Genomic DNA, 23,274 nt, shown 5'->3' with positions numbered 1-23,274 from the left:
ACAAGACTTAAACCCATGATCTCTTATTTTCATATATTATTTAATTATCATTAATCTAATTGTATTAATTAATGACTCTTTATTGTACATATTATTTTATCATTTACATACTTAAAAAAATATAAATTAAAAGACTTTAACCTTAGTCATTTGCTATATTAAAAATTGTAAAATATATTAAATATAAATTTATATGACCTATAAAATATATATATACCAAGTTCGACCCCAGTTAAACCTCTATGCCCGGTCCAATTGCCTGAACATTGCTAATTACCAAGACTGAAAATATTGTTGGACACGTAACATGTAGATAATATGCTGACCATCATCAAGGTTGGAAATTACATGCATCCCAAATATTCACAATGCCAAAAGAAAAAAAAAAGAAAAAACAGAAAAATGTAGTCAATTTTTCTTTTACATCCCCACTCACACCTAAAAAAGAAATAAAGAAGCAAAGAAATAAATCATATCAAACCATTTTTCTATACAAATTCTGAAAAGACAAACCCAGGTACCGAGAAATCCTGTGTAGACAAAAAACAAACCGTAGTTCTAATGTTGATGAGAGGATGCCTGAAGTAGTCCATCTCTTATCTGGGTTGCTATATCACGAACCGCCCCAGGTCCATGTGGGATGAAAACTGCGGAGGATTTAGAGGCAGCACCGATTTCCTTCATAGTATCAAAATATTGCGTGACAAGAACCATGTCCATAACATCTTTCGCCGTGGCTCCTGGCACATTGACTGAAAACCCTAGCACACTGTCTCTCAGTCCATCCACAAGTGCCTGGCGTTGACGAGCAATACCCAAACCCGACAGATACTTGGACTCGGCTTCACCCTCAGCTCGTTTGATTTGTATAATTTTCTCTGCCTCTGCCTTTTCATTTGCTGCCACCGGCAACCTCGCAGCTGAAGAGTATTGGACAGTCTCAGTGAAATATAAGGCTAGTCATACAGGGCCTGAGCCCATCGCTTTACATGCATACTTAAAAAGATCTTGACCTAAACATTCATGCCATACCAATCTTACTAGTCTACATGATTGGATTAGTTTTATAATTTGGCTTGGTGATCAAAGAAGGGAGGCATTTCAATCGTTTTCCAAAATTCCTTATAATTTGCACAATAACCAGGGTATAAGATACTTCTTGGATATCCCTTAAATATCCAGGATTATGGAAAGACTCAAGCCCTGCAAAATTAGCAAGGAAAAATTGCTTTCTTACCAGCATTAATTTCATTCATTGCCCGCTTTACATGTTCATCAGGCTCTATGTCAACAATTAGTGTTTGTACGATCTCATACCCATAAGCAGACATAGCCTGTTGACCAGAACAGGTTAATTGAGTTTTAGGCATGGATCCAGAACAGTAGAACAGGTTACAGTCTATAAACTGTTTTGACTAACTGGTACCTTTTCAAGTTCTTCTTCCACAGCTTTTGCAATTTCATTCTTCTGCTCAAAAACATCATCTAGATTGAGCTTTGGCACACTTGCTCTGATCACTGAATATATGGGAAGATCAATACCAATTTGTAATTCTCAAAATTAAAATATAATGGAGACTAACTAGTAGCTAGGACCACATATTGGCGTGCATATATTTATGGCATTCAGTTTCTTGAGCTTTCGGTGCATACCATCAAAAACATAGGCCTGGATTTGGGTTCTTGTATTGCTTAGTTTATAGAAGGCATCACTTGCCTTGTTAGCTAGGGCCCGGTATTGAATTGATGCCACAACATTGACAAATACATTGTCCTGCAAGATGAATGACAAGAATAGAGACCAATCATCTGAGTGCAGAGAAAGAAGCATGAGTTACATCTGGCATACCATACAGAAAAAATCCAATATTTGAAATTCAAGTCATGTGATAAGAAACTAAAGGTGGACAGGGTTATCCAGAAACAAGGACACAGCTGGGCAAAGTGACAGATAAAATCCAATAATCAAAACTTGTGTCTGAACTGACACAGCACACCTGTACAGGTCTCTGCTTATGATAGGGTTGGAAAATTCTAGTTTGGCATATTTGATGCTTCTCTTGATGTAAATTATTCACATGTTTGTGGTTTGCAATGAAATAAAAACAAGTACAAAGATGCCAGTGGTAGAGCTTGATTGGGAACTAAAGACCGAACAGTAGTCCATCAGACAAAGAGTCATCACAAAGTGAATCATCTAAGAACTTTTCTTTTTATGGTAAATATAAAATAAATTTAATAAAAAGGGACAAAGTTTGCGCACAAAATAAAAGCATACTAAACAAAAATAGAAGTTTTTACTACTTCTAGTTCCACTAGCATTAACATGAATATTTAGTAGAATTTCACTTATCATAGACATAAACAAGCTGAACCAAGTTTGTGCAGTTCAGCAGGTGGGGTTTGACAAGCGGATGGTCTGCAATTCATTGTATGTCTAAGGTGTATGATGTAGAAAAGATGATACAAGGCTAATAAGTAGTACGAAAAAATAATAGCACACGTCTTTCTGTTCCAAAGGCTTAGTTTGGGAAGAGTACAAAATAAAAACATGTAAATACAAAATACAAGGTTTTATATTGTACACACTTGTATTTGTACAGTTGTCTTGTTATGGACACACCACCGGGCAGCACACTGCGGTGTGTGTCATAGGCAGCAGCACGCACAGCGGGCCGCCCAGTAGCACGCACCGCCCGGCAGCGCGCAGCACGCACCACCCGATAGCACGCAGCACACACCGCCTGGCAGCACGCAGCACGCACCGCACAGCAGCAGCACGCACCTCACGGCAGCAGCACGCACCGCATGGCTGTGACGGTCTGACATGGGCTTAGCCTTGCCTACGCTTGGCAGGCTTACGCTAGGGACATGCCCGTCATTTTCGCCTATAAGATTTTTGGGAGAACTGATGTCATCTTCAGGCAGACCACCAAAAGCTTAACGTACTCTTTGAGGAGGGGTGGTCGACCTCCTTGGGTGCCTAACCTTGGCACTCCTAGACCTTCATCCCCTTGCGGGGTGGCCCTGGTTAACAGCTAGCATGGCTACCAGGGTTCCTCATGGACACACTTGCTCATGGGAACAGTGTTGGACTGGCACTGTGCTACCGATACTCAAGGGAGGCTTGGCTTGCGGGCTTGGCTCAAGCATGACCCTTCACCACGCTAGTCCCTTGCCCAAGCTGAGTGAGCTATCCTGTTGCCTCTAGCGCACGGGTGTGTTTCGGCCCAAGCGGTTGCCTATCATCATGGCACACAGGTGCCTGTCATCATCGGCATACAGGAGACCCATCACATCGGTGCCAAGTCACCTCATCGGCGCATGGTCGCCTTGCATTATGGTTGTCCCCCTTTAGCACGTAAGCGGCGCCTCCCATGGACCGGTCTGAGTCAGGAGAGTGCCCTAGCCATTAGACTTGAGGTCATGATCCAGTGCTACTGACTTTGGTGGAGCCATCCCATTGGGCAACTCCTAGCCTCTAAGCGCAGAAAGGCTTGTCCTGGCCTACCTTGGCCTGGACACCGCACGGGTTTCTTCCGTTGTAGAACTACCCCCGTGACACGGCAACAGCACCGCGAGGCGCGCGCACCGCCTGACAGCAGCAGTAGGGTGGGGCCCACATGACAGCTCATCAGGCCAGGCCCACACTTATCTTACCACATCAGCTCTACCCGCCAACTCTCCGCTAGCCTACCTTATCCCTTATCCCTTATCGTATCTTATCCTTATCTTTATCTTATCTTAAGTAAGAGTGTGTTACCAATAGGAGTAGGTAATTAGGAGTTTGAGTTCAAGTTGGAGTTTGAGTTTACGAATTGAAATAAAGGCATTCAATTTTTTTCGCAGTCAAGAAAGAGAGTGAGGAGAGTTCGGGTGATCTCTTGGACAAATCACCCACGCGATTGCCACCATAGGGTCTGTACGCAAGGGCAAGGGCAAGGGAAGACAGGAGTCTCTCCCGGTGGACCGACCCGTGACGAGATCCTACGCGCGGGCCCACAACAGTTTGGTATCAGAGCCAAACGTCATGGGCGATATGGAGCAGCTGTCTTCCAAGGTCCACGAACTGGAACACCAACTTGCAGAGACCAGCATGGAGGTACGTGAGGTCAAGGATGATGTCCGGGAGCTTCGACGCTTGCTAGAGACATTCTTAGCCAATAGGGAAAGAAACTCAGAAGGAACCACCACCAACAACAGTCGCAGACCAGACTGGGCAAAAACGCCTGGCGAACATCAGACGGCCACCCCGACTATTGCTGTTATCCCCAAATACAGTCGGCTAGAATTTCCGTCCTACAACGGCACGGGAGACCCACTGGGATGGTTGCACCGCTGCGAACAATACTTCCGCAACCAGCGCACCGATGACAGAGACAAGGTCAGCCTGGTCGCGTTCCACCTAACCGAAGAAGCGCAGCTCTGGTCCTACCGAGTGGAGCAGGAGGAACCAGGCCTTAGTTGGGGGCAGTTCAAGTCGTACTGCCTCCTTCGGTTCGGACCCCCACTAACAAACAACCCCTTGGGGGAACTCATTAATCTCAAGCAGACCGGTACTGTAGTAGAGTATCAGCGGCAGTTCCAGACCCTTCTCGCCAGGGCCTTGTCAGTATGCCCAGACCAGCAGGTGGATATGTTCACAGCTGGTCTAGCCGAACCCCTGAGAGCTGATGTAGAGATGCAGAGCCCGCCTAACCTGGTCACGACAATGAATTTGGCCCAGGCCTTCGAGCGCAAACTACAGATTAGCCGAGGGCCGTTCAGCATGGGATGCCCAGCAGCGGCTTGGACAAACCCGAAGCCTACTGGAGGAGGGTCTTCGCTGGTAGCCAACAGGGAACCACTCGAAATGGCTCCACATCCAGCAACCAGCCTAGAACGGAAGCCACAGACGAGCACCAATTCCAGAGCAACATCCAGTGTGGGGAGTAGCGGCGGTGCACCCCCTATTAAGCACTTGTCCAGGGCGGAGATGGCAGAACGCAAGGCAAGGGGGCAATGTTTTAATTGCGATGAACTCTACTCATGGCACAGGTGCAAGAGACTTTTCTGCCTCCTGGTGAAACAAGGGGAAGATGAGGATGAACCCCCTCCATGGGAACCCGATCCAGGAGGGCAAAGCCATCCAGGATTCCTTTAAGGGTGTCTTCGACACCCAATTCGAGCTTGAGGACAAGCTCGTAGTCCGGGAGGGGTGTGATGTTATGGACACACCACCAGGCAGCGCACCGCGGTGTGTATCATAGGCAGCATCACGCACAGTGGGCCGCCCAGTAGCACGCACAGCGGGCCGCCCAGTAGCACGCACCGCCCGACAGCGCCACACAGCAGCTCGGCAGCACGCAGCGCGCACCGTCTGGCAGCATGCAGCACGCACCGCTCGGCAGTGCCGCACGACAGCACGCACCGCCCGGTAGTGCCGCACGACAGCACGCACCGCCCGACAGCGCGTAGCACACCGCCTGGCAGCACGCAGCACGCACCACACGACAGCAGCACCGCGAGGTGCGTGCACCGCCCAGCAACAATAGTAGGGTGGGGCCCACATGACAGCTCATCAGACCGGGTCCACACTTATCTTACCACATCAACTCTGCCCGCCAACTCTCCACCAGCCTACCTTATCCCTTATCCCTTATCTTATCTTATCCTTATCTTTATCTTATCTTATCTTAAGAGTGTGTTACCAATAGGAGTAGGTAATTAGGAGTTTGAGTTCAAGTTGGAGTTTGAGTTTAATTAGGAATTTCCTTGTGTAATCTCCTATTTAAGGAGCTATGAATTGAAATAAAGGCATTCAGTTTTTTTCGCAGTCAAGAAAGAGAGTGAGGAGAGTTCGGATGATCTCTTGGACAAATCACCCATTAGGAGAGTTCGGGTGATCTCTTGGACGAACCACCCACGCAATTGCCACCATAAGGTCTGTACGCAAGGGCAAGGGCAAGGGAAGACAGGAGTCTCTCCCGGTGGACCGACCCGTGACGAAATCCTACACGCGGGCCCACAACATGTCTTCCCAAACTGAGCCACTGGAGAAGATTTTAGAAAAAATCACCTAAACAACCAAATAATAGGCAATCTGGATCATGGATTAATATCAATAAAAAATGGACAAACCTTTGTCTTGGTCTCACACTTCACATCTAACTGTTGCAACCTTAGAGAGATGTCCAGCCAGTTGACTCCCAAGGAACCAAGGCATACAGTGGCATCCTGGCTCAAGTACTTCATCAAACTTTCCAAATCTACCCTTGATGGCTACTGTGGATTGCTCGACTTTTATGCAGCAAAAAAGATTACCCATGTTCCCAACTCTAGTATGATCCATAAAGGTTGATATCAACAATTTATAAGAAAAGTTAGTAAGCAATTTTAAGAAGATTAACCATGCTTCCTAACTTCTAGTATAATATACTTAGTAAGGGTATAGCTTGCATAATTATGTTCTGTATAAAAGATATCCCACATGGCTTGATTGTCTCTAAACTCTTACCCTTATCATGAGCAAGTTACTGTTTTTACTTCCATGGGATTCAGTAGCAGTAAGAAAAATGACAAGAAAATGCCAAATGCATAATGATCAGAAAAATACAAAAAACACAAACAAACAACCATTATATAAGTTTCCAAGGGCCCTTTAACCTATGTTTTGAAAAAAGAGCAGGAAATGCTAAGCATCTCCTACAAACAAAGGATTTCCCAAACCATCAACCCCCCATCTTCTTTGTGAGAGAAAGGAGCCATAGACAGATGCATGCACCTTTCAACAATAAAATGAAAAAAGGAAATTAAGGTAATCAAAAATCCAAACCAGAACCTATCAAGATTTCTTATTAAGTTAAAAATAAATAAACAAATACATAAAATTAGTCGACATCAATAAACGGAGTAACTTGCCTGAGCCCTGTCTCAGGAAACGAACACTAGAGGGCGAGAGAAGAAACGAAAATTAGTGCGAGAAAGTACCGGGAGCGGCACCTCAAACAAGACAAATATATAGACTTGTAGAGAGACTCAAATTAGAGAAAAAAATCTTTCTTAATTCTTATTACCAATTATTATTTATATTTTTTAGGAATAATTTGATTTTTTCAACAATGAAGGAGTAGTTTACTTACGCTATTGGTGGGTGCCAAATATTTTTACCAAAAAAAAAAAAAAAAGGTGGATTGCTAACTATACAATAGATAAACTATAAACATGTCACCTTCTGAACTGTTCTCCCTGTCGCATCAAACCTGTGTTCAAGGAAATTTAAGTGTAAAATCCCCCACCCAACAAAAAAAAAGTTTAGACTTAAGAATATCTAATTAATAAATTATTTACTATTTTACAGTTACAGAGAAAGAAAGTCAGTTGAACCAGATAAACTCAAAGGTTGCGTTTACTTACGCTATCCGTGGGTGCCAAATATTTTTACCAAAAAAAAAAAAAAAAAGTGGATTGCTAACTATACAATATATAAACCATAAACATATCACCTTTTGAACTGTTCTCCCTGTCGCATCAAACCTGTGTTCCAGATGGGGACACTAAAAAGGAAATCTAAGTGTAAAATCCCCCCCCCCCAAAAAAAAAAAAGTTTAGACTATTATTTACTATTAATAAATCATTGGATTGGATATTTACATATTATATATTTTATATAAAATAACAAAATAGCCCACTATATGCAGTAATCAAAGCAAATACACACAGTCATATATTAAAAGTCAAAACACATTAGGTGCAAGGTTATTTCACGAAACACATTAGAAACAAGAACAACAATGTAGAGATGCAAGGTTATTTCACGAATCCGAGAAATAAAGCGTTGGCTTAGGTTTTGCGATCAATTTCACGGAAGCCGTTGATCAAAGAGGAAAAGGACGCACTTAACTTATCACCAGACAAGTTATCCGTTCAGAATTCCGTATTAGTTGCAAAGAAAACCACTATTAAAGTTCAATGTCGTGATCCGAAAGTAAAAACAAAAAAATCCACTCCGTAATCTAAAATAAGGTAGCTGAAAACCTAGAAAGAAAACAAAGAATAATAAAGTTGACCTGTTTATGGGTCCAGATTGAATGGAAAGAAAACAAATATCTTCGCGCGCTTGCTTTCTCGATTGAGTTTGGATATTTGAACCCGTCACTTCCACTACCACTTCCTTCCTGAATATTTTTCTACCTACCTCCCTTGAGTTGAGTGGAAGAAGATATTTTCCCCTTCTCTCTTTCTCAGTCTATTTATTTTTCTGTCCACCAATTGCCAAAGTTCTCTGCACTCTGTAGACGGAATCCATCGCTTCTGCGAAATTTCCGCCCTTTTTCCGTCCGATTGCCGGAGCATATTTTCAACGAAGTTGGAGAGAAAGAATCACGATAATGTCATGAGGGGTTCACAGAAGAAAAGTCAAATCGAAACAGTGGAGATCACTCCGGTGAAATAGCGACGAAAGTGCATGGCGAATTCTGAATTGGTTATACTATTATCAAAAAAAAAAAAAATCTGAATTGGTTATAATAATAATAAAAAAAAAAAAAGGTGTGAACTGGTGAATGGTGATCCTCCCATTTGGAATTGGACTGGATCCCATTATCGCATCATCACTTAACCGGACAGCAATCAAGGCATATTGTTTGTCACCATGGGTTGGCATGCTGGACAACGAACGCAACCTCGTGTTCGAACGAAGACCGGATCTTCTCCACACCTGGCGCCTCACACGCACATCCATGTATGGGAACATCTCCCGTAGTTATTATTCAAGGGAGATGTTCTCAATGCACGGTGGATCTGTTCCTCCCAAATGGGCGCCTCACAGGCACATCCACCGTGTATTAAGAACATCTCCCGTGAATTATAACTAATAAGTAAAAATAGGAGAGATGTTTCCAATACATGATTGGATGTGTATGTGAGGTGCCAGGTGTGAAAAGTAGATTCGGTTTCCATTTGTGAGGAGTAGATTCTGTTATGTTCAAACGGGCCTTGTACTAAAGCCAATCTCACCTCACTTTGATTAGGGGGGTCGACTTTGTCAATTTGGAAATCGGATTCGGTTAGTACAAAGCCCGTTCGAACAATCATTATGACCTTGCATTAGGAATATCTTTCCATAAAATAAAGCACAGAAGTATAAAGATGTTCTCAATAGAAGGTTGTTGGAATGTTGTTCGAACATGCCTCATCCCACAGATTCCTCATAGCATATCCCAATTGGTATTGGGAACATCTCCCACTGAAAAATTTTGAAAGATGTTAATATGTTCTAATACGCTTCACAAAAGCGTCCTACAAATTCTTCATAGCATATCTTAGTTGGATCCTCTGGTGGGAGACCAAATCTGTTCCTCACACAGGGCGCCTCACACCGACCTCACAGGCACATTCCCCCATCATGCATTGGGAACATCTCCCCTGCATAAAAATATATAAGTATGGAAGATGTTCCTAATGCATGATAAGATGTACCTTTGAGGTTGGTGTGAAGCGCTCTGTGTGAGGAACAAATCCTGAATCGAATCTGGAACATCTCCATTTCTTCGTATTGTTATTTGTGGAGTGATATCCCAATACACGGTGGGATGGGACTGTGCGCTTAGTACGAAGTTTCCTGCATTAGGTACAAATCCTGATACTTGGGTCTTGCCCTGCATTTTTACAACAAATAAAAACAAAAAACTAAATTGCATATAACTATCTTATATTTTGGGTAGTTTCACTTAGGGCCCTGATTTTTTAAATGTATCTCTTTAGTACCTGACTTTCAGAATTATACATTTAAGTCGTTTATTAATTGATGTTATGGAAATGGGTAAAATTAGGAGTGCAATCGAGCTGAATCAAGCGGAACTTCTACATATCTTAGCTTAGTTTGACTAAATAATGAAAATATTTTTTATATTTTATAAATATATGATATATTTTTATAATATATAGTATATTATTATATTATATATAGAATATAAAAACATACTTTACATATATTATAGAATATATCTTAATATTCTATAATATATGTATATATGTATGTATATGTTAATTGAGCCAAATTTACTCGCTTTTGAGCTAAATTTTTTATTGGCCAAGATCAAGTTCAAATAATTAACCAAACTTACCTTAAGATTTGAACTTGAATAGAATTAAACTTGTTCAAACTATTTGATCAAAACTCAGTTCAATTGCAGTTATAAGCAAAATTTACAAAAAATGCCCATATATTAACTTTTATTTTATTATTCATCTTTCTTCTACTTTTGGGCTTTAAATACAAATCAATGACGACAAAGTAAGCATTGAAAGTGAGACTATCCCTAATCAACAAATCGGGGTGAGTTTAGTATGCGCCCAAAATTCAAAGGTGGAAGAAAGATAAACTAAAAAAAAAATCAAAACATGGGTGTTTTTAGGTGCAGATTCTAATTTATTTTTGTTACAAATTTTACCCTTTTTTGTTGCATTACAAACGAAAGCCCTCATTTGGAGAGTCTTTTTGCGTAGACTATCGACTTTTTAGAAACGTGGCAACTCATTTTTTGGTCTTTCTCCATTTGGTTGAGGAAATATCTTTTTACCGAAAAATCATGCCCTGAAAAGACACAAGCATGCTTGGTTCAAACTTATTTTGAGAAGCTAGAAATGGAGCTTCTCACCTTTTTTTTTTTTGCCTGCTCAACACTCTCATCTCTACACAAAAAGACGTAACTCCAACCAAACAATCTTTGGGTTGTAAAAATTGTTATGTAAAAGCTCATTATGTCATTTGACTGTTAGTTCTTCTAGAAGATTTTTCAAAAAAGATTTGCTAAACAGCACTAAAGTAAATTAAGACTTGAAGCTGAAGCAGAATAAAGTAAAATCCTAAATAAAATTAAACCAAAATTTGTATTATTTTCATTTGTACTAATGCAAGGAAAATTGCACTACAACTACATGGCTGTGTTAGGGGCTGTTCAACCAATAACAACGCCCCACGTCAACCATTTTGGTCAGTGTCAATCAATGTTTTAAAAAATGACTCGGAATCAGAACCATTCTGACTATCGATTTCTGAGTCAATAATTCAACCATCTGGTCCAAACAGACAGCCCGTTCTAACAAAATAAATTAAAAAATAATTAAAATTTAAAAACATCCAAAAAAAATTAAACGGTCAAACAGATCGATGGTTCAACCGCTTGAATCAACAATTCATTGATTGATTCAACAGTTTTTGGCCAGAGGGCAAATTTGAGGTAAAACAGAACTGGTTGCCTAGACGATTCCCGGGCCAAACAGTTCAACCATCCAGGTAAACGGCAGTAGGAAAACCTTGGAGTCAAGAATGGATAACGGGTATAGTGGTAATTTCGCTTTTCCCTTCAGAACTTGGCCTTAAAGGGCCATCCAAAACCCAAAAGCATGGCAATCCGGATCCAAGAGGAATTTTTGACATTGTTTGTAACGACAAATGTGAGAAGTTGGAGAAAATAAGCCTAAGAAGAAAAGAAGCGGTGCAGCCCATGCTGTGGTCCAACGGGCCGTTTATCGGGCTCTGGGTGTGCCTTTGTTCACTCTCGATGATCAAACTGTTAAAGGCCCCCCAGTCTTCTTCGTGCTTTTTCTAATTCAAACTTTAAACCTTTAGTCTGGATGAGGACCCATTTCAGTAGGTCCACCAAAAGATTAAAAGCAGTGAGCACAAACACAGCCAACGTATCTGCAAAGGTTTATTTACATGGTGCAATAATTCACATATAGCCTGTATATATGTATACACAATTAATTCTCTACTAATCTACAGTGTTGGCCTGAAGTAGGCCATCCCTTATCTGAGTGGCGATGTCCCTCACAGCACCAGGTCCATGTGGAATAAAGACAGACGAGGATTTTGATGATGCACCGATTTCTTTCATCGTGTCAAAGTACTGAGTAACCAATACCATGTCCATTACGTCCTTGGCTGTTGTTCCCGGCACATTCACAGAGAGCAATAACACTGTCCCTCAATCCGTCCACAATGGCCTGGCGCTGCCTAGCTATGCCAAGCCCTGCCAGGTACTTGGACTCTGCTTCTCCCTCAGCCCTCTTTATCTGCAATATCTTCTCTGCTTCGGCTTTCTCATTTGCTGCTACCCTCAGTCTTGCAGCTGCTTTGAATTTAAGATTTATAAATAAAAACCATTCAGCAGGGACCATGAAACAAACTCGAGAGCTCATTTGTGCTTAATGAATGAGCAGGTGTTAGTTTTTTCTTGTTAAATAGGTAATAGAGATTTGGCATTTATTTCTCTGTAGGAAAAAACAAATTAAGAAAACAAAAAAGAAGAAATCTAGAGTCCTCTACTCTACCCTACCATGGAAGACATAACCCATATATCCAGGTTCTTCGTTGACCGAAGAGATCAATCCATGGCTGGAAATGGACTTGCATGCATGTTCCATTTATATGTAGGAGTTGGGTCAAGAAGAAATGGTAATTATGCATTTCATCTCATGGATATCTATATTTGCCAAAAAGAAACCTGATGCAAAACTAAGGTCCATATACTTACAAAACAATAAATTCCTCATTGTATTGGCAAGAGACCTCCCTCCAAAGGAGTGTGGAGTATGAAATGGCATAACCAACTAGATATTGGATGGTTAGACTATGGAAGAATTCCTTCATGCCCATATTTGGATCCTTCACTGCATGATGTACCACTTTCCAATCATGTGGAACGTGGATAGCTATGCTTTTCATATAGTTGGAAAATGTACATCATGTAGGGAAGGATCTGCACATGTTATCATATTGGATATGATACCTAATACTGCATGGATATTTATGAATATACTTTATAGCATTAACACTATGTAAAGTGGTATGATTTAGCAACTTATATCATAAAAATACCTGCACATGTCGGAAATCTAACTAATTTGGCAAGACAAATCTTAATAAATGACATTCCTCTTAAAAAACTAGATATACATGCATGATATAAGGATGTTATATTGAATTCCTGTACCCATATCTGTGTTCGGAATTTTAGGAAATGAAAAGTCATATCCCTGTTTCTATCTGTATCATACCTGGGCATATTAGGTGGATAGGTGGTATGGAAAACTAAAGTATCCAAGGGAAGATATCTAGATTATCAAATGAACAGTGATTTTCTATATAAGCTCCATAACAAACCATGTTAGTTTTCCTATAAATAACCAACTAACAGCTATGAACTTAATTACTGTTCTTTCAAACAAAGAAAAAGGTAAACATAAGTTCTCTTTTTCAGCTTTTGCCATGTCAAAGGGACTTCAACTCAACAAAGCCTTATCCCAACTATATAGGGCCAGCTATAGGAATCCTGTTTCACCACCCTACTCTATCAAGGGCTACGCCCAGGGAAGTACTAGAAGTAATTGCCAATTAAGTGGCAAGACATGAATATTTTTTAAACTTCAACCTAAGCTGCCTCATGCAACATTCTCTGTCCATCCAAATCCTTTTATTGTGCGGGGACCACTTAGCCTATCCCCTCAGAATATACATAAAATGGAACTTAAGGATGAATAATTTTTAGGAAGAGAACAAAGAAAACTAAGACATCCCTTGAAATCCTATTTATGCAAAGACAAATACATACCTGCATTTATCTCATTCATTGCTCTTTTAACATGCTCATCTGGTTCAATATCCACAATAAGAGTCTGGACTATTTCATAACCATATGCTGACATGGCCTGTTGTACCCACAATTGGAAAAAGAAAAGTAGAAAACAAGATTTCAATGAGCAATCAGGTAGGTTGCAAATGCCATTAAAAAGAGGAAAATATAATTGTAGAGAACACTGAAGTGGGCCCCACAGATACGGTCCCACTGTGTTCGTAGGGTATAAGATATTCTAGTCTGCCTAGGGTTAGCTATTGGTCATTTAGTTGTTTCAGTTGTTATTTATTTCAGTCTTTGTTTTACTCTATTTGTTATGTAAAGACTAAGAGCAGATCTGTCCTTTCCATGTAATGAGCATAACCTATAAATATTAATTAAGGTGGCGGCGGCAGAACATGAAGCTTCTGCTCCTCCTTTCAACCCTTGTGTTCTACTGTTTCTTCTCCCTCTTTCTCTTCTCTCCTCTTTCTTTCTGCTTATCTTCGATCCTGAGATTCATTAGGGTTCAAGACTGATAACAGTCCTGAACTTCTAGTTGGTATCAGAGCCAAGTTCTCTCATGTGAGTCTAGTCCAGCCGACCACATGAGAACCATCTAAGGCTGGAAGACTGAGAAAGCAGAGTTCGTTGACTGGTTCTTGGAGATCTCCAGAGGATTAGCAGCTGTTTGAAAAAGTATTACAGTTGTAGCAAGTTGGTGATCAGGAAGAATCAGAGAAGGCTAGGGTTCGGGTAACCTTGGTAGGCAGCGAACTGCATTCTACTGTAAGTTTTTTACTTTCTGAGAGAAGTAACATCAGAAAATATAGGTTGGACCTATCCAGTAAGGGTGGCCGAACTACTCTAGGGTTTTATCTCTCTATTCTCTAGGGTTTCTCTAGGGTTTTGTCCTATCCCTACGGCAAACCCTAGTATTAGGCCGAAACTTGTGATCTTATTCCTGCGGCAAACCCTAGAATTCTCCTCAACATTGATCAGTTTTAGGGTTTCATATTAACCCTAATACAAACCTTATCCGTAAGGCTCTTAGGACTGATTAAAACCTCGAATTGGCTTCAGCATATCAGATTGCCCTTCAAACTGTGTTTCAGTCTTCTTTTGGGGTTTCAAACACTTTTGAAGGGGTGAAAACATTTCGGATTGTTGCTGTTGTGTGTGGTTATTGATTTCAGATCAGTCTTATATATATTTCATGCACATCTATCGTGAGTACAGATTGGTTCTCTGCTGATTTTGTGACTGTTGTTGGGACTTCTAGTGCTGGTTTTGACAGTAGTAACCATAATCTTTGATACTTCTGGTTCTTGACTGAAATGGAGCTTAAGAATCATGCAGAAGGCAGTTTTGGAAACAGCAGTTATGGTGGTGGTTCTGAGACAGGTTTTCAGATTACAACCGTAAAGTTTGATGGATCAAACTACTTGGAATGGGCCCAATCAGCCATGATGGCTATTGGGGGAAGGGGCAAAGTAGGGTATCTCTTGGGAGATGTAGCAGAACCTTCCAAGGGAGACCCTACGTATACCAAGTGGGTCCAAGAAAACTACTTGGTTATGACATGGCTCTGTAAATCAATGCAGCCCCATATCAGCCGAAATTACTTATGGGCAAAGACAGCCAAGGAGATATGGAATGTGATGAAAGAGACTTACTCCCAACCCCTTAATGTTGCCAGAGCATATGAGTTGAAATGTGAGGTGAATGCCCTTAAACAAGGAGAGAAACCGGTGTCGGTCTATTTCTCTAACTTGCAGTCCCTGTGGCATGAGATTGATCACTTAGAGACTCTTGAGTGGGAGAGTCCCAAAGATGCTCAAATACATAGAAAGCACATTGAGACAAACAGTGTGTTTGAGTTTCTAGCAGGACTGAATTCAGAATATGATATTGTGAGGCAGCAGATCTTGACCAGAGATAGTGTGACCCTCTCTCAGGCATACTCCTTAGTGCACAGTGAAGAGACCAGGAGGAAAGTCATGATGCAACCTCAGCCGCTTACACCTGCCTTGGTAGTTGTCAAACCCAAAACAGAGGGTGATTCAGAGAGGGACAGAAAGAAGGAAGATAAAAGGGATGTGGTGTGTGAGCATTGCAAGAAACCTAAACACACAAAAGAAACATGTTAGAAGCTGCATCCACATTTGGTCCCGGCAAAGTTGAGAAATTAAAGGAGTAATGCTCATGTGGCTACGACTACTGATTCAGCATCCTCATCTGGCACGAGAGGCACACCATTAGAGACCTTAGCTGCAGTTCGGGCAGCTCTAATACAATTGGAGAAGGAAGTTGGCAGTTCAGCTCAGTTACCGCAGTCATCATCAGCTCCAGCTACATCGACCTTTGCACACTCAGGTACTCGAGCCTCAGCCTACCATGCCTCTGCTCCAGGTACTACTGAACCGTGTTGGGTAATAGATTCAGGTGCATCTGACCATATGACCAGCTTGCCCTCTCTGTTTACTACTTATCACTTATCTTCTGGTAGGGATAAAGTATCTATAGCTGATGGCTCTCTTGTCCCTATTTCTGGCAGGGTGACATCAAACTGTCAGATACTATATCCTTGTCCTCTGTCTTGCATGTTCCTAAACTGGATACTAACCTCATTTCCGTCAATAGCATTACCAAACATTTGAACTGCTCAGTAACTTTCTTTCCTGACCGATGTGTTTTTCAGGACATGGAGACGAAGAAGGTGATTGGGACTGGCTGTGAGACAAATGGGATCTATCTACTCGGGGAGAGTTCTCGTCGGGAAGAGTCAGTGGATAAGAAGTTACTTGTTTCTCAAGTTGTGAGTCCGGTTATGTTGTGGCATAACCGATTGGGTCATTTATCTTTTCGGTCCTTGAAGAGTCTGTTTCCTACTTTGTTTGAGTCTGTTGAGTCATCTCAGTTGAAGTGTGAAAGTTGTGAGTTGGCTAAACATTGTAGAAACTCTTATTCATTGAGTAATAAAATGAGTAATAGTTCTTTTGATATTGTGCATACTGATGTTTGGGGGCCATATCACATTCCTTCTATGGGTGGGTACAGGTATTTTTTGCTATTTGTTGATGACCACATCCGTTTTTCATGGGTTTATCTTATGCGATCACGAGATGAGGTGCCTGTCCTGACCCAAAACTTCCACCAAATGATCCTAACACAATTTGATGCCAGGATAAAAGTACTTAGATCTGATAATGCAAAGGAATACTTTGCTAAGCCATTGGCATCATACCTCCTTAATCATGGGGTTATCCACCAGATCACGTGTCCTCATACACCTCAGCAGAATGGGGTTGCAGAGAGGAAGAATAGGCACATCTTGGAGGTGGCTAGAAGTATTATGTTTACCTCCAATGTCCCTATTCGCTTCTGGGGTGATGCTATCCTTACGGCGGTATATCTTATTAATCGGATTCCTTCTCGGGTTCTTGATATGAAACCTCCTTTTTCCCTTCTATACCCCAATGAAGAGTTGTTCACTATTCCCCTCAAGACATTTGGTTGTACTTGTTTTGTTCAGCTTCTTGGTCCCAATCACTCCAAGTTTCAAGGCCTCCAAATGCATATTTCTTGGTTATGCACAAATTCAAAAGGGTTATTGTTGTTATGATCCTGTCTCAGGGAAGAAGTATGTATCCATGGATGTCACTTTCTTTGAGGAGACACCCTACTATTCTCGGGTCTCTCCTCAGGGGGAGAGTAGTGAGCGTGGAGATTTTGGGTTTTTTTCTTCAGGGGGAGGAGGAGTGCAGTGAGGACAGGGTTAATACCTTTGGGGCTGTTCCCTTACCTATTCCAGTTGATGATGAGGGTTGTAGTAGCGAGGGTGGTCAAAGGGATTGGGAGTTGAGAGTCTATCATAGGCGATGCAGGCAGATTGATCCTGGTCATCAGCAGTCCCAGCCAGCTACAATCTCTTCTGCGGATCCAAGTCCAGATATTACAGTCCCAGGGCCCACAGAGACTCCTTCCATTGTTGCTACCTCACCCTCTGCAGATGACCTTGACCTTCCCATTGCCCTCCGTAAAGGAAAACGGCATTGCACCACATCTACAGCCCACTGCATCTTCCAGTTTTTGTCCTATGATCGCCTATCTCCCTCCTATAGGTCCTATCTCACCTCTGTTGCTGATGTCCCTATTCCGAGAACAGTGCAAGAAGCCCTATAGTCCCGGAGTGGAGAGGTGCAATGCAAGTTGAAATGGATGCCCTGTTGAAAAATAATACCTGGGAGCTAGTTGACTTGCCCAAAGGAAAGAAACCAGTTGGATGCAGGTGGGTATTTACTGTGAAGCATAATGCGGATGGTTCCATTGAGAGGTACAAAGCTCGGCTAGTTGCAAAGGGATTCACTCAAACTTATGGTATAGATTACTTGGAGACATTTGCCCCGGTAGCCAAGATGACCACCATTCGGGTTCTATTATCTCTTGCAGCAAGCTACACTTGGCCTTTGTACCAAATGGATGTTAAGAATGCTTTCCTGAACGGGGACTTGCAGGAAGAGGTCTACATGCAGTTGCCTCCTGGATTCTATGATACAGAGGCAGGTAAGAAAGTTTGTCGGCTCAATAAGGCTTTGTATGGTTTGAAGCAATCACCTAGAGTTTGGTTCGACAAATTCAGACTAGCCCTTGGGAAGTTCGGTTATATATAGGCCCAGTCAGATCATACATTATTCATCAAGAGGGTGGAGTCGTCACTGATACTACTTGCAGTTTATGTTGATGATATTGTGGTCAAGGAAACGACAACCATGAGATTGAGTCCCTCAAACAGCTTCTTCATCAAGAGTTTGAGGTGAAAGATCTGGGTACACTACGGTATTTTTTGGGTATTGAGGTTGCTAGATCTAAGCAGGGGATCTTTGTCTCTCTGAGGAAATATGTGTTAGATCTCTTGGCTGAAACTGGAAAGCTAAGTGTCAAACCTGCAAATACACCTATTGAACAAAACCACTGGATTAATGCAGAGAGTGGGGAGCTTTCACCTCAAACTCTTACCCGACCAGACATCAGTTATGCCGTTAGTGTTATCAGTCAGTACATGCATTCTCCTAGAACCACACACCTTCTAGTAGCAGAAAGAATACTAGCATATTTGAAGAGATGCCCGGGTAGAGGTATACTATTCAAGAACAATGACCACATGAAGGTGGAAGTCTATACAGATGCCGATTGGGCTGGGAGTGTTGATGACAGAAGGTCTACCTCTGGATATTGTGCTCTTGTGGGAGGTAACCTGGTTTCTTGGCGGAGTAAGAAACAAAGTGTTGTCTCTCGATCCAGTGCTGAAACTGAGTATAGGTCAATGGCTAATGGAGTGGCTGAAATTCTTTGGCTGAGATCACTACTTGAGGAGTTGGGTGTTGAGTATGAGAAGCCCCTGATGCTGTATTGTGATAATCAAGCGGCTATTAATATAACACACAACCCAGTGCAACATGACAGGACTAAACATATTGAAGTTGATCGACACTTTGTACGAGAGAGGGTCTCATCACAAGAAGTATGTCTCCCATACATCACATCCAATATGCAACTGGCAGATATCCTCACCAAAGCTGTATCACGGAAGAAGCTAGAGGCAGATCTATCCAAGTTGGAAACGATAAACATTTATTCCCAACTTGAGGGGGGGTGTAGAGAACACTGAAATGGGCCCCACAGCTACGGTCCCACTATGTTCGTAGGGTATAAGATATTCTAGTCTGCCTAGGGTTAACTATTGGTCATTTAGTTGTTTCAGATGTTATTTATTTCAGTCTTTGTTTTACTCTATTTGTTATGTAAAGACTAAGAGCAGATCTGTCCTTTCCATGTAATGAGCATAACCTATAAATATTAATTAAAGTGGCAGCGGCAGAACATGAAGCTTCTGCTCCTCCTTTCAACCCTTGTGTTCTACTGTTTCTTCTCCCTCTTTCTCTTCTCTCCTCTTTCTTTTTGCTTATCTTTGATCCTGAGATTCATTAGGGTTCAAGACTGATAACAGTCCTGAACTTCTAGTATAATCAATTATAATAATATATATATATATAATAATTGATAAACTATATATTCAAAACTTTACCTTCTCAAGCTCCTCTTCCACAGCTTTTGCTATTTCATTCTTTTGCTCAAAGGTGGAATCCAGGTCCAACTTGGGCACACTAGCCCTGATAACTGAAGAGCAACAAGAGAGATCCATTAATGTTTCACGGATTGATCTTTAAATTTCAGATAGATATAATCATGTGACATTAAGAAATGAAGTATGCGAGGAAAAAGTGAAAAACTAGAAGCAATCACTCATGTTAGATTGTATTGAAAAGACATTAAAGGGTTGAGAAGTTTAAATGGAGATAGTGGAGGGCATTTCAAGATGGTACATGAATGTTGCTTAGCATATCTGCTTCTCTAGTCTGTTCTCTGTAGTCTATTAATGTAGGGTACCACATACACTGATAAGAATGGAGATCCAAGATATATATATGTAAAAAAATGGAACCACCAAGAAGAATTCCAAAAAGAGCCATACTGTTTTACGCTCGTACCATCAAAAACATAGGCTTGGATCTGTGCCCTGGTGTTGCTGAGCTTATAGAAAGCATCGGCTGCTTTTCCTGCCAAGGCACGATATTGAATGGATGCAACCACAGTGACAAAGACATTATCCTTGAAAAAAACAATGTTGATCAGGGTCTTCAAATGGAACATAATATAGTTAAAGATAATAGACACCATTAAAAAACAAAGGAGGAAGTAAACGTTCTCTGTGCTGGAACTAGCATGTAAACAATGTTGGCATTATTGATGACAATATAACTAATGCACCATAATATGCAATAAACCACTTTGATCTCATTTTATCAGCAATAGAGTACCATGATTACAAAAATTCCAAAAATAGTTTATCTCAAATGAATGCAGACACAATTGACTACAGTCTGCAGGTAAATTTCTGAGGATGGTTTAAGTTGATTGTTTAATCCCTCCTTGATGATATAGAGATAGACTCTATAGAATGTAATAAATTTTACCCTATAGAATTTCTTCCGTTAATGGTAAAAAGGTAAAGATAACTGGTTTGTCCATATCTCCTTTCTTTTTGACCCATATTTAGAAGTACTTTTTATTTTTAAAATATAATTCTTTATGAATATCGCATTCTACTTTTGATCAGTCAAGTAACAAAATACCTAATTTTACATGTCTGCCATAAAACAGTTATAACCTTTTAATTAAGAGCATAGTGCTTCTAAAGCAACATCAAACAAGATAATGCTTACATCTAATCATTTGAGGAAAGTAGCTGAAAAAGAAATAGCATACCTTAGTTTTAGTTTCACAGCGAACATCAAGTTGCTGTACACGCAATCAAAGATGGCCAGCTAACTGGCTCCCCAGACACCAAGGCAAGCAGTGACAACCAGGCTCAAGTACATCCGCAAACTTTCCAAAATTTTCCTTGATGGCTACAGTTGACTGGTCCACTTGAACACAGCAAAGTGCTTGTCCCATTATTTGTTTCTACTGGTAGAATGGAATTTATTAGGATAAGCCAAGAGATAAACAACAAAGAGATGATCCAAAAGGCATGATCAAATAAACTATTAATTAATGTTTCCCTGGTTAGAGCCATACAATTCTTCCCAATCAGATACATCCAATAAGAAAGATGCAGATGCATTATTAATATGATCTTTCAAAGGTAAACAACCATGCAAACTCATAATCTAAATACTTCCCTACTAACCATATGATCTCATTGATAACCTAGCTTTAGATTTGTAGCAGTCCTTATTCATTGGTGCTTTAAAAGCCTTAGCTTATTGCCTGTCCCCCAGGGTTAAAGAAATCGGTTATATTTGAGACATTGCTGACCACTTTCAAATATTCTTCATAATTTAAAAAATAATAATAATCACTTTTCCAAACAACTATAGCTCCACTAGTTCAGTTGTTTCACTTTCAGCCAGATTTTTCAAGTTCAAATTTATACTTCAGGAATCAGGATAATAGGCTTATCACTGCAACACTAGACGGGCAGACCATATTTTCTACTGAAAGCTGCAATAAAAAAGAATAATTTTGTTTGCACGATTTTACCCAATTCAAGGTGGAAAAGTGTTGGCAAACAAAAGATTGATGAACCTTCTACCCACAACGCAGAGTTCAAAGAACATTAGTGTTTTTTGTGAAAAACAGATAAGGAAATACACCAAGTGTTTTAAGATTCAATAGACATGTTACTGGCTCTCTGTTAACTTTCCTATGATACAAGTAGCAGCGGTAGTAGTAATCAAGTGTTGTCCTACTTGGAAGAGTTTTCAAACTCTTGTGACAACAACTATTAGATATTGTTTATATAAGGCAAAAAAAGAAACCTCATCAAATAAACAAATATGAAATACCAAGAGAGATAATGATCCCATGCTAGATTAGACAATAAAATATATCAACACGCCCTGGATTTCATAAGTTATATATTCAACAATAGAAAAGAAATAAAGTATACAGTCTGTGCTAGGACAAATGTATTGCAAAAGTAAGACCGATAAAACTGAAACATAGAAGTCCATATAGATTTCCCAAAAGAAGTTCTGTTAAAAGAAGGGCCCAATCCGATGAAAACTTTAGAATAAGTACGAAGGTTAGTGTAATTTTGTAACATTGTAATTATTTTTCGCGGCGAGTGTAATTTTGTAAATTAATAAACAAGGAAACGACCTAAATTTTGTAAATTAAACAGTTCCAGTGATAAATGATAATGTAGCATAACCCTGCATCTGACTGTTCAAAGGAGAAATGAAGAAGATGAGATGATAACAAAGAGTCAAAAAAAAAAAAAAAAGAAGAGGAATTTGAGAAAAAAAAAAAACAGTATGAACATAAAAAAAATAACAGATTCAAGTTCATCAGACCTTCAAGGCTTCAATTTGAAGAAGTTATTACAACCTAAAGATTAAGGGAGACCAAAGATAAAAAAGATGCGAACAAATTGAGCGGAAACTAGAATCAAGTAAGAAAATTGGAGACTTTACATTGTAAGAAAGGAACTCCGTACCTTTAAAGCCAGAAGCTTGCACTGAACGATTACAATAAGAAATTTTACGAAGAAACTTCAATTGTGAAAACGCTGAACCTGAATTGTTGAAACGCATATTACGTGAAAAAAGGTAATGTGAACGAAGGGATAACAATAACATGAACGAAAAGGCCAGGGAAGGAAAATGAGAGCGAGCATCACCCGCAAGCGAGACCACTCACCAATGGACCGGTCTAAGTCTTTCTAACACGGCGAAAGCGGTGGCCACGTGGCTAATTAAGACCAACTGACATGACAGATCGAGTCTTTAAATATCCCACTAGCAGATCTATCCATCAATCAGGCACGTGTTGCCAAATATTTCAATTCCAGATATCCCTTCCGGTTCCACTTCCATTTCCAGTTTCCGGGGCGTTGAAGCGAAGGTTTTTTTTTCATTCATTGAAATTTTATTGATTACCAGAAAAAAAAGGGAAGGGATGATAGTAGATAAGGGTAATTTTTGGGTTTTAATATTAATAAAAATAATATTTTTAATAAAACTTTAAAAATAAGTTAATTTTTTAAAAATAATATCAAATAAGGGTAAATTTATTAGTGCACCGCCTTTGCCCACCTCCGGCAATG

The 23,274-nt window shown here is 40.5% G+C and overlaps 2 pseudogenes across 2 annotated transcripts; both read right to left on the bottom strand.

Moving 5' to 3' along the window:
- Positions 1 to 310: 310 nt before the first annotated feature.
- LOC148854150 (hypersensitive-induced reaction 1 protein-like) lies at positions 311 to 7,241 on the bottom strand (annotated as a pseudogene). The gene is made up of 6 exons (XR_016113344.1): positions 7,211 to 7,241; positions 6,121 to 6,317; positions 1,654 to 1,774; positions 1,427 to 1,518; positions 1,238 to 1,334; positions 311 to 920 (listed from the first exon to the last, which is right to left on the bottom strand). The product of XR_016113344.1 is annotated as a hypersensitive-induced reaction 1 protein-like (transcript).
- Positions 7,242 to 11,685: 4,444 nt separating this feature from the next.
- LOC148854149 (hypersensitive-induced response protein 1-like) lies at positions 11,686 to 22,805 on the bottom strand (annotated as a pseudogene). Its single transcript, XR_016113343.1, has 6 exons — positions 22,666 to 22,805; positions 20,931 to 21,131; positions 20,153 to 20,273; positions 19,690 to 19,781; positions 13,599 to 13,695; positions 11,686 to 12,116 (listed from the first exon to the last, which is right to left on the bottom strand). The product of XR_016113343.1 is annotated as a hypersensitive-induced response protein 1-like (transcript).
- Positions 22,806 to 23,274: the final 469 nt, after the last annotated feature.

This window comes from Nelumbo lutea, chromosome 4 (genome assembly GCF_056320005.1).
Source record: "Nelumbo lutea isolate HS-2025 chromosome 4, American lotus-T2T, whole genome shotgun sequence".
NCBI classification, from domain to species: Eukaryota; Viridiplantae; Streptophyta; class Magnoliopsida; order Proteales; family Nelumbonaceae; genus Nelumbo; species Nelumbo lutea.
The sequence above is the reverse complement of the archived record's forward strand: the minus strand, read 5'-3'. Positions and strand labels throughout refer to the sequence as shown.